Consider the following 10,218-nt stretch of genomic DNA (forward strand, 5'->3'; position numbering starts at 1 on the left):
AGAGGGGGTGCGTCTGGCCGTCTGGCCGAGCCGGGGAAGGTAACGAGGTCCCCGCAGCCACGCGGGCGCCGTTTTGCCGAGGCAACCACTCTGCGGTCTGCCAGAGCAAAGCGCCGTTTGTTTTAGTCTTTTCCAGAAAAGAGAAGCTCACAACGCAGCCTGCGTCTCGTCTCTGGATACGTCGCCTGACGACGTGCTCTATCCGCACGTCCGCGTCAGAACGCGCACTGGCGTCCCCGGGCACGCCCCACGGCACACCGGCACGCACGCGTGTCGCACCCGAGCACCCTGGACAGACACGCACGCGCCTTCAGACCCCCTCTGATCTGGTGTCCGCCTGCACCTGTCACATCTTGTCCCCTGGGCACGCCGTAGGGGCAGGACGTCCGAGGAAGAGCCGTCCCCCACCCCACCGGCCCAGAAGCAGCGCGGGGCTGCTCAGAGAGGCTTGTTCTGAGGCTCCGAGGTCCAGACGGGCCAGGGGCTCGGCTGCCGTGGGGGCTGAGCCGCCTCACACCCATTGGGGGCGGGGGGAGGTCAGTTGATGGGGCTGGGGCTTCGCTCTTCTTCCCCTGTAACTGGGGTCCACTCCGTTCGCGGACAGTCACTTTACAGGTGGTGGGGAGTCCCTCGGCTTTGAAGTCAGGGTCTGGGACCCCTCCCCAGGTGACATGAGCAAGCCCAGCCTGTCTCCCGGCCTCGGGGAGCTGACCCCACAAGGGTCAGCCGGTCAGCAGATTTGTGTGGCCGCTGAGCTGTGGTGCCACTTAGGGACCCCCGTGTCTCCTTCGGCTGAGCCCCCACACGAAGCACCTGGGGGGCCCCCCCCAGGCCGCAGCCCCTTGCTGACAGCTCCTGCACCTGCCGGCCCCCTCCTCCCGACATGGTCCCCCACCTGCCAGCACTCCTGCGGGGGCACTCCGTGTCCCCGCTGCTCCCAACCCCACCCGGACCCATTGGCAAACCCTCCACTGTCCCCTCCAGTCACTGTCAGAACCAGGGTGGAGAACCTGGCGGTGGAGAAAACGGGCGAAGAAGACGCTAAGGCTTTGCGTGCGGGGGTGGGGACACCATGTCCGGGGGCGGGGATGCCATTTGTGGGGACAGGGGACGCCATGAGCGGGGGCAAGGATGCCACGTGCGGGGACAGGGACGCCACGTGCAGGGGTGGGGACGCTACGTGTGGGGGCAGGGGACGCCATGAGCGGGGGCAAGGATGCCACGTGCGGGGACAGGGACGCCACGTGCAGGGGTGGGGACGCTACGTGTGGGGGCAGGGGACGCCATGAGCGGGGGTGGGGACGCCATGTGTGGGGGCGGGGACGCCACGTGCGGGGGCGGGGACACCACGTGCGGGGGCGGGGATGCCATTTGTGGGGGCAGGGGACGCCATGAGCCGGGGACAGGGAATACCATGTGCGGGGGCGAGGATGCCATTTCCGGGGACAGTGGACACCACGATCGGGGGCAGGGAATACCATGTGCGGGGGCGAGGATGCCACTTCCGGGGACAGTGGACACCACGATCGGGGGCAGGGACGCCACGTGCAGGGGCAGGGGACGCCATGTGCGGGGGGGGGGGGAGGGGGACAGAGTTGTTTGCGGGAACCGAGGGGAAGGTTTAGGACCTAACCTGCGGGGGGTGCGGGAGATGCCCCAAAAGGCAGGGGACGGGCGTTCGGAGGTGGTTCAGGGGGAGAGGTGCAGGGCCCTCGGTGCAGTGAGAGGCTCAGGGGAGCAGGGCCCCCACCAGCAGGAGGAGCCGGCAAGTGGCGGGGGGGGGGGGGTGGGGGGGGTGGGGGGGTGTCCAGAGGCCGGGCAGGGGAGGGGGAGGGGGGCAAGCCAGCTGGGGGGCCGGAAGCGATGTTCGGCATGGCACATGGAGGAGAGCTTGAGGGACATGAAGGGGACAGCGGGCTCGGACACCCCCTTCGAGGACATTTGCTACCCGAAGAAGCAGGACGGCAAAGAGGGCAGCGGCGGGCCAGCCGGGCAGGGGCGGGGCCGCTGCGTCTGTTCCCGCTCCTGGGAGGTGAGTGGCAACCAGGGCCGGGCGCCCCGGAGCTGGCCTGCACCCGAATCCGCCGTCTTCAGGGGGAGCCTGGTGGGCACATGGGGGTGACGGCTCCCCAGGGGCTGGCACAGCAGAGAGGGAGACAGCGCACCCTGGTCCAGGTGGGGCGGGAAGTCAGGCTGAGGCTTCTCCTTTCTCGGAAAACATAAGCGGGAAGGTCAAGACCCTCGGGTGGCCACGGGGACTGGGGGGGTGGAGGTCTTCCTGGGAGGGGAGGGGCTCCAGCAGGGCTTCCCGTGTGGTCACAGGCGTAGACGGCCCCGTGTGCAGGGGCAGCGGGGGAGGCGGGGAGGAGGAACATGGGGAGTGTTGCATCATCTTTAACGAGGAACCTTCCAGAGAAGGTTGGAGATGCAGCCACGAGGGCCCCGTGACCTGAACTCACCCAGAGTCATCGGTCTAGGGGAGATGTCCAGAATAGGCAGAGGGAGAGGTCTGGAAAGGCAGGGAAGGCCAATGGGTGGGGACGTGGGGACAAGCCGTGAGCTGGGAGCAGGTCTGAACGCCCCAGGAGGGTGGCGGCAGGGCCTGGGAGCAGGGAGAACCCTGGGGTGGTGCTGAGGGCGAGGGGTGCTGCTGGGCACACCCCAGAGAGCAGGTGTGGGGATCTGGTCCCGGTCACAGGAGAAGGCGGGAGGGGAAGGACCTGAGTCTCTCAGAGTCCCAAGGCCGGAAGTCTGAAATCAAGGTGTCCCAGGATCCGACTCCCTCCAGAGGCCGCCGGGGAGGGTCCTTGCCGCCTCTTCCGGCTCCCGCGGCTGCAGGCGCTCCTGGGCTCTGGGCCACATCCTCCGTCTGTCCTCTATGGTCACGTGCCCCCCACCCCGTGTCTGTCTGTGTCCCTCCTCTTACAGACACCGTCACTGGATTAGGGCCCTCCCCGCCACAGCATGTCCTCATCCTGGTGAGTCACATCTGCAAAGACCCGGTTTCCAAATAAGGCCACCCTCTGAGGTCCCAGGTGGGTACAAATCTGGGGGACAGCGTTCACCCTGCTGCGGGAGACCTGGGCAGGGTGGACGGGCCCGCGGGGTCCCACCGCATTGCCCCACCCGTATCCCCTGCGGCCTGGCAGCCCACGTCTTTCCCTCTGCAGAGCCTCGGGCGTGTCTGGCCCCACAGGCGGTGGGGACACCGTCCGTGGGACAGTTCTCAGGTGGTTTCACATCTGTTGCTCTCCTGGAGACAGGAGTCAGGCCAGCGACGTCCTCCCGGACCAGCCCCGCTGCACCCTCGGAGGCCAGACCTGCCTCTCTCACTACTCGAGGGCGGGGACTGTACCCAGTGCAGCTGCCCCCGCTCTCCGGCCACACGACAGGCCCAGCAGGGCCCTGGACAGCAGCCCAGACCCTCCCCAGGCACCCAACCCGGGTCCGAAACCTCTGTTGTCTACACAACGTGCTGAGAGCCTCCACCGTGCGCAGTTTCCCTCCCTTCAGGGCTCCCGGCCGTGTGTCTCCCATGGCACATCCCCCGCCTCCGGTGTGCCCCCCCCCCCGGTGTGTCCCCCCCCCACCCGCGTGTCCCCCACGATGCTCCATGTGGCCTCTGACTGGGGTGCTGGCAGGCATGTTCTCCAGGCTCCCCAGTGGCCCTTCCCTGGGAGACCCAGAAGCCCTGTCCTTCCTCCCTCCTCACCCCTCCTCCACCCACCCTTCCAGGGGGTGCTCACTGAGCCCTCACCTCCTGGCCTGCCGTGGGGGAGCCCAGCCTAAGGCCACCACACACTCGTGCCAGGAGTGGTGGGCGGGACCCAAGCCTGGCAGTCTGCTCCTCCTGCTGAGTCACACCTAAAGGGCCACCAGCCAGGAGGGGCAGGGCTAGGCCTGGTGGGGACACAGAGCCGGCACCTGACTTTACCTCAAGCGCGTGGGGCGGTATGGAGCGAACCCGCCCCAAATGCAGCCCCGCCCACCTCTTCTGCGGGCCCTCCCGGGCCGCCACCCTGCCCCCAGCCCTGCCCTCTCCGTCCACCGGACGGGAAGCTTCTGGACCACCTGGAACGCACATCCGATCCCCTCACTCCTATCCAGTGGGTCCCGAATCGACACCACAGACGTCACAGGACTGTGCTGGTGTCCCACGGGGCCCCCACTCCAGCCTCCTCCCTCCCCATCCTGGTCTGGACCCTGGGCCTGCACACTGCCAGCAAAGTGCACACCAAGTCCCCCCAGGACCCAGGGATCGAGGTCCAGGCTCCGTGCGTGGGCTGCTGGGTCCCAGAGCAGGTGGGTCACACTTAGGGCTCCTCTGCGGGCCCCTCACCTTCCGTGTATTCCAGAGACAGCTCCCACGTTTTTCAAAATTCAGGCCAAATGTTGCGTTTTCTAGTAAGCCTCGGCTGAGCCCCCAAGTAGAACCAGTCTCCAGGGGCGCCTGGCTGCCTCGGTGGGTTGAGCATGTGACTCTTGATCTCAGGGTCATGAGTTCAAGCCCCAGAGTGGGCATGAAGCCTATTAAAAATAAATAAATAAAAAGAACCAGTCTCCAGGCACCCAGACGCCCATGTAGGGTTCTCTAGATCCAGGGTTGTAGATGGACAGCTCCCTGGCTGGGCTGCCCCATCAGGTCCCCCCGTCACTCCCCCAGAGCCCTGCTCTGTTGTGTCTGTGTTTACGTGCCCCCCCCCCCCCCCAAGATGCTGAGCTCTCAGAGACCACGGCTGGCTCCAGCGTCCTCCCCGGTGGCTAGCATGACCTGGAGCATTGTGGGAAATCAATCAATTACTGACCTGGGTCCCCCGGCACAAGTCAATGCCACCGGGTCCACAGTGACCCACATTCCAGCGGGGACAGCCAAGGCAGGAAGCCGGGGCAGGGTCTGGGCGGGCAAAGCAGAGGGTGCTGGGAGTCAGGCCCCAGCCCCTCCTCTTCCCTGGGCCTCAGTTTCCCCATCTGTAAAGCCTGTGATGCTGCGTGTCTGCAGCTGCCAGAGACCTTCCGGCAGGGAAGGAGGAGCAGAGGCATATCCGATATCCGCGCCTTGGAGAGGTAACTCCGCTCACGGGCCCGTCTCCGCACCTTCTGGAATCCCTGCCCCTCATTTCCCTGCCTCAGCTGCACCCTGGAGCCGGGGCCTTCCCAGCACCTCCGGACTGGCCCCCAGCTCTGAGCCGGGGCCCAAACCAACTTCTGCTTTGAAGGTTTGCTAGAAATTCAAAGGTCAGCTGTTCTCACGTTTCCAGAATTTATTGATTTTGTCTGGGCTGGGAAGGTAACAAAAAAGCTTTTACTGCTCATTTCTGTGACTGCTCTGGGAGGGGGCCCGAGAAGAGTGGCGCTGCCCCCCTGGACTCACCCGAGGGGCCCTGCGGGCCAGCACTCCCGCTGGGGCTGCCCCAGACTCTGCCCTCCCCGGCCCAAGGCGCCCGGCCCCCGTGCCCCACCGTGAGCTAACAAGACAAGCTCTCCCACGCTGCACGGAGTGGGGTCTGCAGCTCTCTGCCCCCCTCCCTCGTGGAGCTGTGGGTGGCCAGGCAGCCAACCCAGACAGAGCGGGCCCCTGGCTTCCCCATCAGCCTCTGCGCAGGTCCTGCCCTGAGTCAGGATGCCCGGCCCCACTGACGAGAAGAGGCCGGTGGAGACGAAGAGAGGGGCTGAGGGCTGAAGGAGGGCCCCCAAGTATCACTCACCCCTCCCCCATCAGGCCACCCCTGCCGAGCTTGTGGTCACGAGCCCGGCCGGTGGTGTTGACCTGAGAACCTGGGATCGGGCAGCCTTCTGGAGCCCCCGCTCCACCGCGTGGGCATCTGGGCCACGTCTGCCTGGGGCCAGTTCTCTCTGTGTCGCTTTAGTGGGGCACTTTCTCATTGAACGCGCAGCCGGGGGGCCCAGGGGCCCAGTCACAACCCCCGGGGCTGGGTGCTGACTCTCCCTGTCCACCAGTCAGCCCAGTGCTCGGAGCTGTGCACGCGCGTGGCGTTGCACGGCCCAGGGGCCAGGTCGCAGCTCCCGTGTCCCTGTCCCGGCTGCAGTGGGGCCGCTCCCTCCTGAGCCCCATCCTTCTCCTGTGAAGTGGAGAACCTCGGTCCCTCGTTCCCGCTCTTGCCAAGGGCGGCCCCGGGTCCCTCCCTCTGGTCCCCCTGAGGTGCTGGTGCCCGTGAAGCACTGACCTGGAGCTGGGTGACACCCTCGGGGGCCACAGAGCCAGCCCTGCCGCGTGTATCTCCCTGCTGGCAGGCTTCGCTCAAGCCCCCATCGTGCTGCCGGGACTTTGTCCGAATTGCTCTGCACGGAGGCTCCGCCCACCCTGTCCTCCTTCCGTCTCCTGGGGTCAGCCTGCACCCCCTCCCCATGTGCAGGTGCTCCCAACCCACACCTGCTACGTCCCCTTCAGCAGCGATACCCCCCAGACCACCTCCCACGCGTCGAATTCCTCCCCGCATGTGCCTCTCGGAGGCCCCGAAGTGACCCAGCCCCTCCGGCTCAGCACAGAGCAGCCTCCTGAGAAGTGAGCCCCGGGAGGGTGCCCACCGCGAGCGGGTCACGGCCCAGCAGCTGCGCACCCACGTGGGATGCCACCCGCCCCCACGAGGGCAGCCGCTGCCTCCAGCCCGGGTCTGCCAGCCCCCAACACCGGGCCTGGCCTGCAGTAGGTGCTCAGCAAACTCTCTCCCCGGATCAGGAACAGCGGGTCCAGGAGCTCACTGGCCTGAGCCCCAGAGCGTCCTTCCCCCTGAGAGTCTCAGCAGTGGGCCTCTCCAGGACATAGTGAGCACCCCGTCGTTGGAGGCGTGCCAGAGGGACCGGGAGCCTCTGGCGGCGGGACATCTTGGAACAGCTGTGACACACGGGTCGGCACAAATCTTGGCTTCTTTAAACTGTCCTCCTTGGTTCCAGACGACAGCAAAGAGTCGTATGCTCAGAGTAGCCAAGATCGTAAAGACAGAAACTGCCGTGGTGGACGCCAGGGGCCGGGGGAGAGGGGAGGGGGGGCGGGGGGCTGGTGTGTTTATGGGGACAGACTTTCAGTTTCCTGAGTGCTGGGACGGATGGTGGGGCTGTTTGCCCGAGAACGTGCACGCGGTTAATACCACCGAACCGGGCACTTCAAACGGCGAACACGACACCTTTTATGTGGTGTGTGTGTTACCACAATAAACAATAAAAGCGCTGGGCCGGGCGCGTCGGGGTCCAGAGGAGCCGTGACAGGTAAGCGAGAGACGGCCAGCAGCCGCCAGCCCGCTGCGCGCCTCCGTAGCCCGCTTGAAATGAAAGCTGTTCATTAGGGACGACAGGTTTACCGCTTTGCAGCAGGACGTGACTGGAGATTTCCGCCCCCCCTCCCCCCACCCGAGAGGGAGAAGCCGCGTGGCTGAGCGGAGAGTCTGGCAGGGTGGTGGCCCGCTGACAGTCCGCAGGGCGGCTCTGCTCTCGGCGGGGGGGAACGGAGCACGGCCGCCCCAGTCTCCAGCACGGCCAAGATGCTGGCACCAGGAACTGTCTGTTGTCCGGGCTGAGCACCCGTCCCTGGTCTCCGGGCATTAGCAGCCCAGCCAGGGGGCTCGTGTCAGGGTCATCCTGGGGTTCCCAGGCCGGGGACAGGCCGCGTCAGCCCCAGCCTAGAGCCCAGCAAAGTCGCAGCTCCAGAGAAGGAGAAAAAAATCCGCGTGGGGAGCTGGCAGCAAGGAGCCCAGCCCTGGGGAGTGGTCCCTCCAGGGGAGGCCTCAGAGGTGGCCCCGGGCAGAGGACAGCCCCGGCCCGGGGACCCAGCAGTGTGGTCTGGGGAAGAACTTTCTCCGGCAGGGCTTGCGCCGCGTGAGAAAGGGCGTGACCCACCCCGGGGCTCGGACCCCTGCCCTCGTGGAGCGCGTGGGGGTCGGGAAGGGAGTCCGCAGGGCAAGGACATCCAGAGGCAACAGCAGGGCAGGCCGGGTGAGCCGATGCCCCGAGGCCACGGTGCTACAGGGAGACAGTGGGCAGAGCAGGGCCCTGTGGGGCTGCCTCACCTCTGCGGGCTGCCTGTCACCATCCTGTCCAGAGCACCTGGCTGTTCCGTAGAGAATCGCCCCCTTTCCCACCCTCGGTCCGTGCACCCAGGTGGGGCTGACCCGTCCTGACTTCCAGGCTGTGCACAGGATGTGACCTGACTCCCGATTCCTGGGGCTGCTGAGCGGGGAGACCATCACGCTGAGGCTGCTGGTGGCCGTCCTGCCGCCTTGCAGGGACTCTCCGGAGAAAGCAGGCAAGAGTGGGGCCTGGAAAGAGACAGAGCTGGAAACATCTCAAATGACCCAGGTGCGTCACCCCCCCCCCACGCCAGTCTGAAGCGGGTGTGAATGGAGTTTCCTCCCCGTGGCTGCTTGGTGTCCACATCGACCCGGGGCCCCAGCCGGCGGGCGCATCAGAAGGCTACAGCGGACGTTTGCTGAGCCGGGGCTCGAACCGGAGTCCTGTTTTCTAGTAAGTGGTCAGCAATGAGTTCACTGCTGCCCGGGGTGGGCCCGGAATAGGCTCGAAACCCAAGTGCCCTGGGATTGCCAGGGGTCAAGGGGTCACCAGGCTCCTCTGCCCCTGAACTCTCCCTGCAGCCCGTGTGCATAGAAGCTACCACATATTGGCTGAGACACCCCACTCGGGGCAGCGGGGGGGGTGTGACTCCGGGGTACAGATTTGTGGAGCAGCCACTGGCCTCACTAGGCATCCACCCTGGCCCCCAAGTCAGCAGCCCTGCCGGGGGACCGGGAGAACGAGGGAGGTGGCCCCTGCTGCTTCCGGGTGCCTGTCCCCGGCTCCCCCGTGAGGCAGGGACCAGCAGCACGCGCCCTGGGGTCGGTTGAAGCCCCAGCTGCCATGTCAGTGAGCCCCGGGGACCCCTCTTTGCCTCTCGGTGCCTGGGGGACTTCGTGGGGACAGGTCATGGGGAAGTGTATGCTGAGTCTACACTGCCCGCACCCGGCAGGTGCGGAAGACACAGGGGTGTCGGAGACGTTCGTTCCGAGACAGGGACGAGGTGCTGAGGTCCTATAGCAGGGTGGTGACGGCCAGGATGTGAGCCCCAGGCCCGGGGACGGGTCATCTCAGGCTCTTTTTCCGGGTTTCCAGGTTCCAGCCTCAGCCATCGGAGAAGGGGGTACCTGGCAGGAGATCAGTCCTTACTCTGCCTGGTGCGGCTGTGGGGGGCCACGGGAGCGGCCCCCCTTCCTGCCGCTAGTGGGGGCGGGGGGAGGGGAGGGCCTCATGCCCCGGACCCAGAGGCTCCCTGTCGGCTGATAAGGGTGCCCGGCTCTCGCTGCCCCTCACGGACAGGCTGGGAGTTTTCCATCATTACAGCAAATGACAAGCCTCACGGGAGGCCCCGGTGGCCTGGAGGGTCCGTCCTCCCCAGCTCCGAGCAACCTGGCCGGGGCGTCTTCCCAGAAGCCTCCGGACTGGGCTCAGGTGCAGCATCTCCTACCATCAGCAAGCCTGGTGGCCGGCCAGCCACCTCCACCAGGCGTTCACCGAGCCTCTCTCTGAGAATCGCCCCTGTCCTGGGCGAGCCCTCTACAGTTTACCGCTCCCCTTCCCCCTGCCAGGCCCACGTCTGTCCGGCTGATGTTCGCCCATTTTCAGATGCACAGCCCGCACCCGAGAAGTCACCTGGCGCCCAGGAGGCCCACAGGGACTCGAGGCTCTGTCTGCTCAGCGGTGCTGTGAACACAAAACTGCTCGGAAGCAGGAAGCCTAGTAAATGGCACATCACGGGACTGGTGCTGCGGAGGGTGCAGCCTTGGGCCTGCCCTCTCTGGCACCGGTGACACCTGGACACCCGCTCCCCCCGCCTCCACGGCATCCCCGGCGGGTGCTTCCTGTGGCTGAGTCTAGGCGCGCCCAGGCGGTTTCCTCCTCCACTTACCAGGGGACTTTGGGGTTGTTTCCAGGCTTTTTGGCTTCTACAAATAAAGGTGTTATAACGTTAAAAAACAAAAACACCCAGGGGCTGTGGAGCCCAGCTGTGCACGGAGAAAGCCCCTCCCTCCACAGCCACCACCACGCGTCTGGGGGCCTCGTGGGGCAGGCCACGGAAGGCGCCAGGACGTGGACCACGACCCCACAGCCCCGCGCACCTGCCCCGGGGGGTCGGGAGAGCTCATGGACGCCCCCGTGCCCAGGGCCAGCGCCCTCCAACACTGTTTCCTGTCACCTCAGCGTCATGGGTGTGGG

At 66.2% G+C, this 10,218-nt stretch overlaps 1 long non-coding RNA gene across 1 annotated transcript; it reads left to right on the top strand.

Annotated features, from left to right (window-relative positions):
- Positions 1-4,721: 4,721 nt before the first annotated feature.
- LOC128314596 (uncharacterized) lies at positions 4,722-10,007 on the top strand. The gene is made up of 3 exons (XR_008296441.1): positions 4,722-5,064; positions 8,140-8,310; positions 9,591-10,007. It is a non-coding gene; the product is annotated as an uncharacterized LOC128314596 (long non-coding RNA).
- Positions 10,008-10,218: the final 211 nt, after the last annotated feature.

Source organism: Acinonyx jubatus, chromosome B1 (genome assembly GCF_027475565.1).
Source record: "Acinonyx jubatus isolate Ajub_Pintada_27869175 chromosome B1, VMU_Ajub_asm_v1.0, whole genome shotgun sequence".
Classification (NCBI taxonomy): domain Eukaryota; kingdom Metazoa; phylum Chordata; class Mammalia; order Carnivora; family Felidae; genus Acinonyx; species Acinonyx jubatus.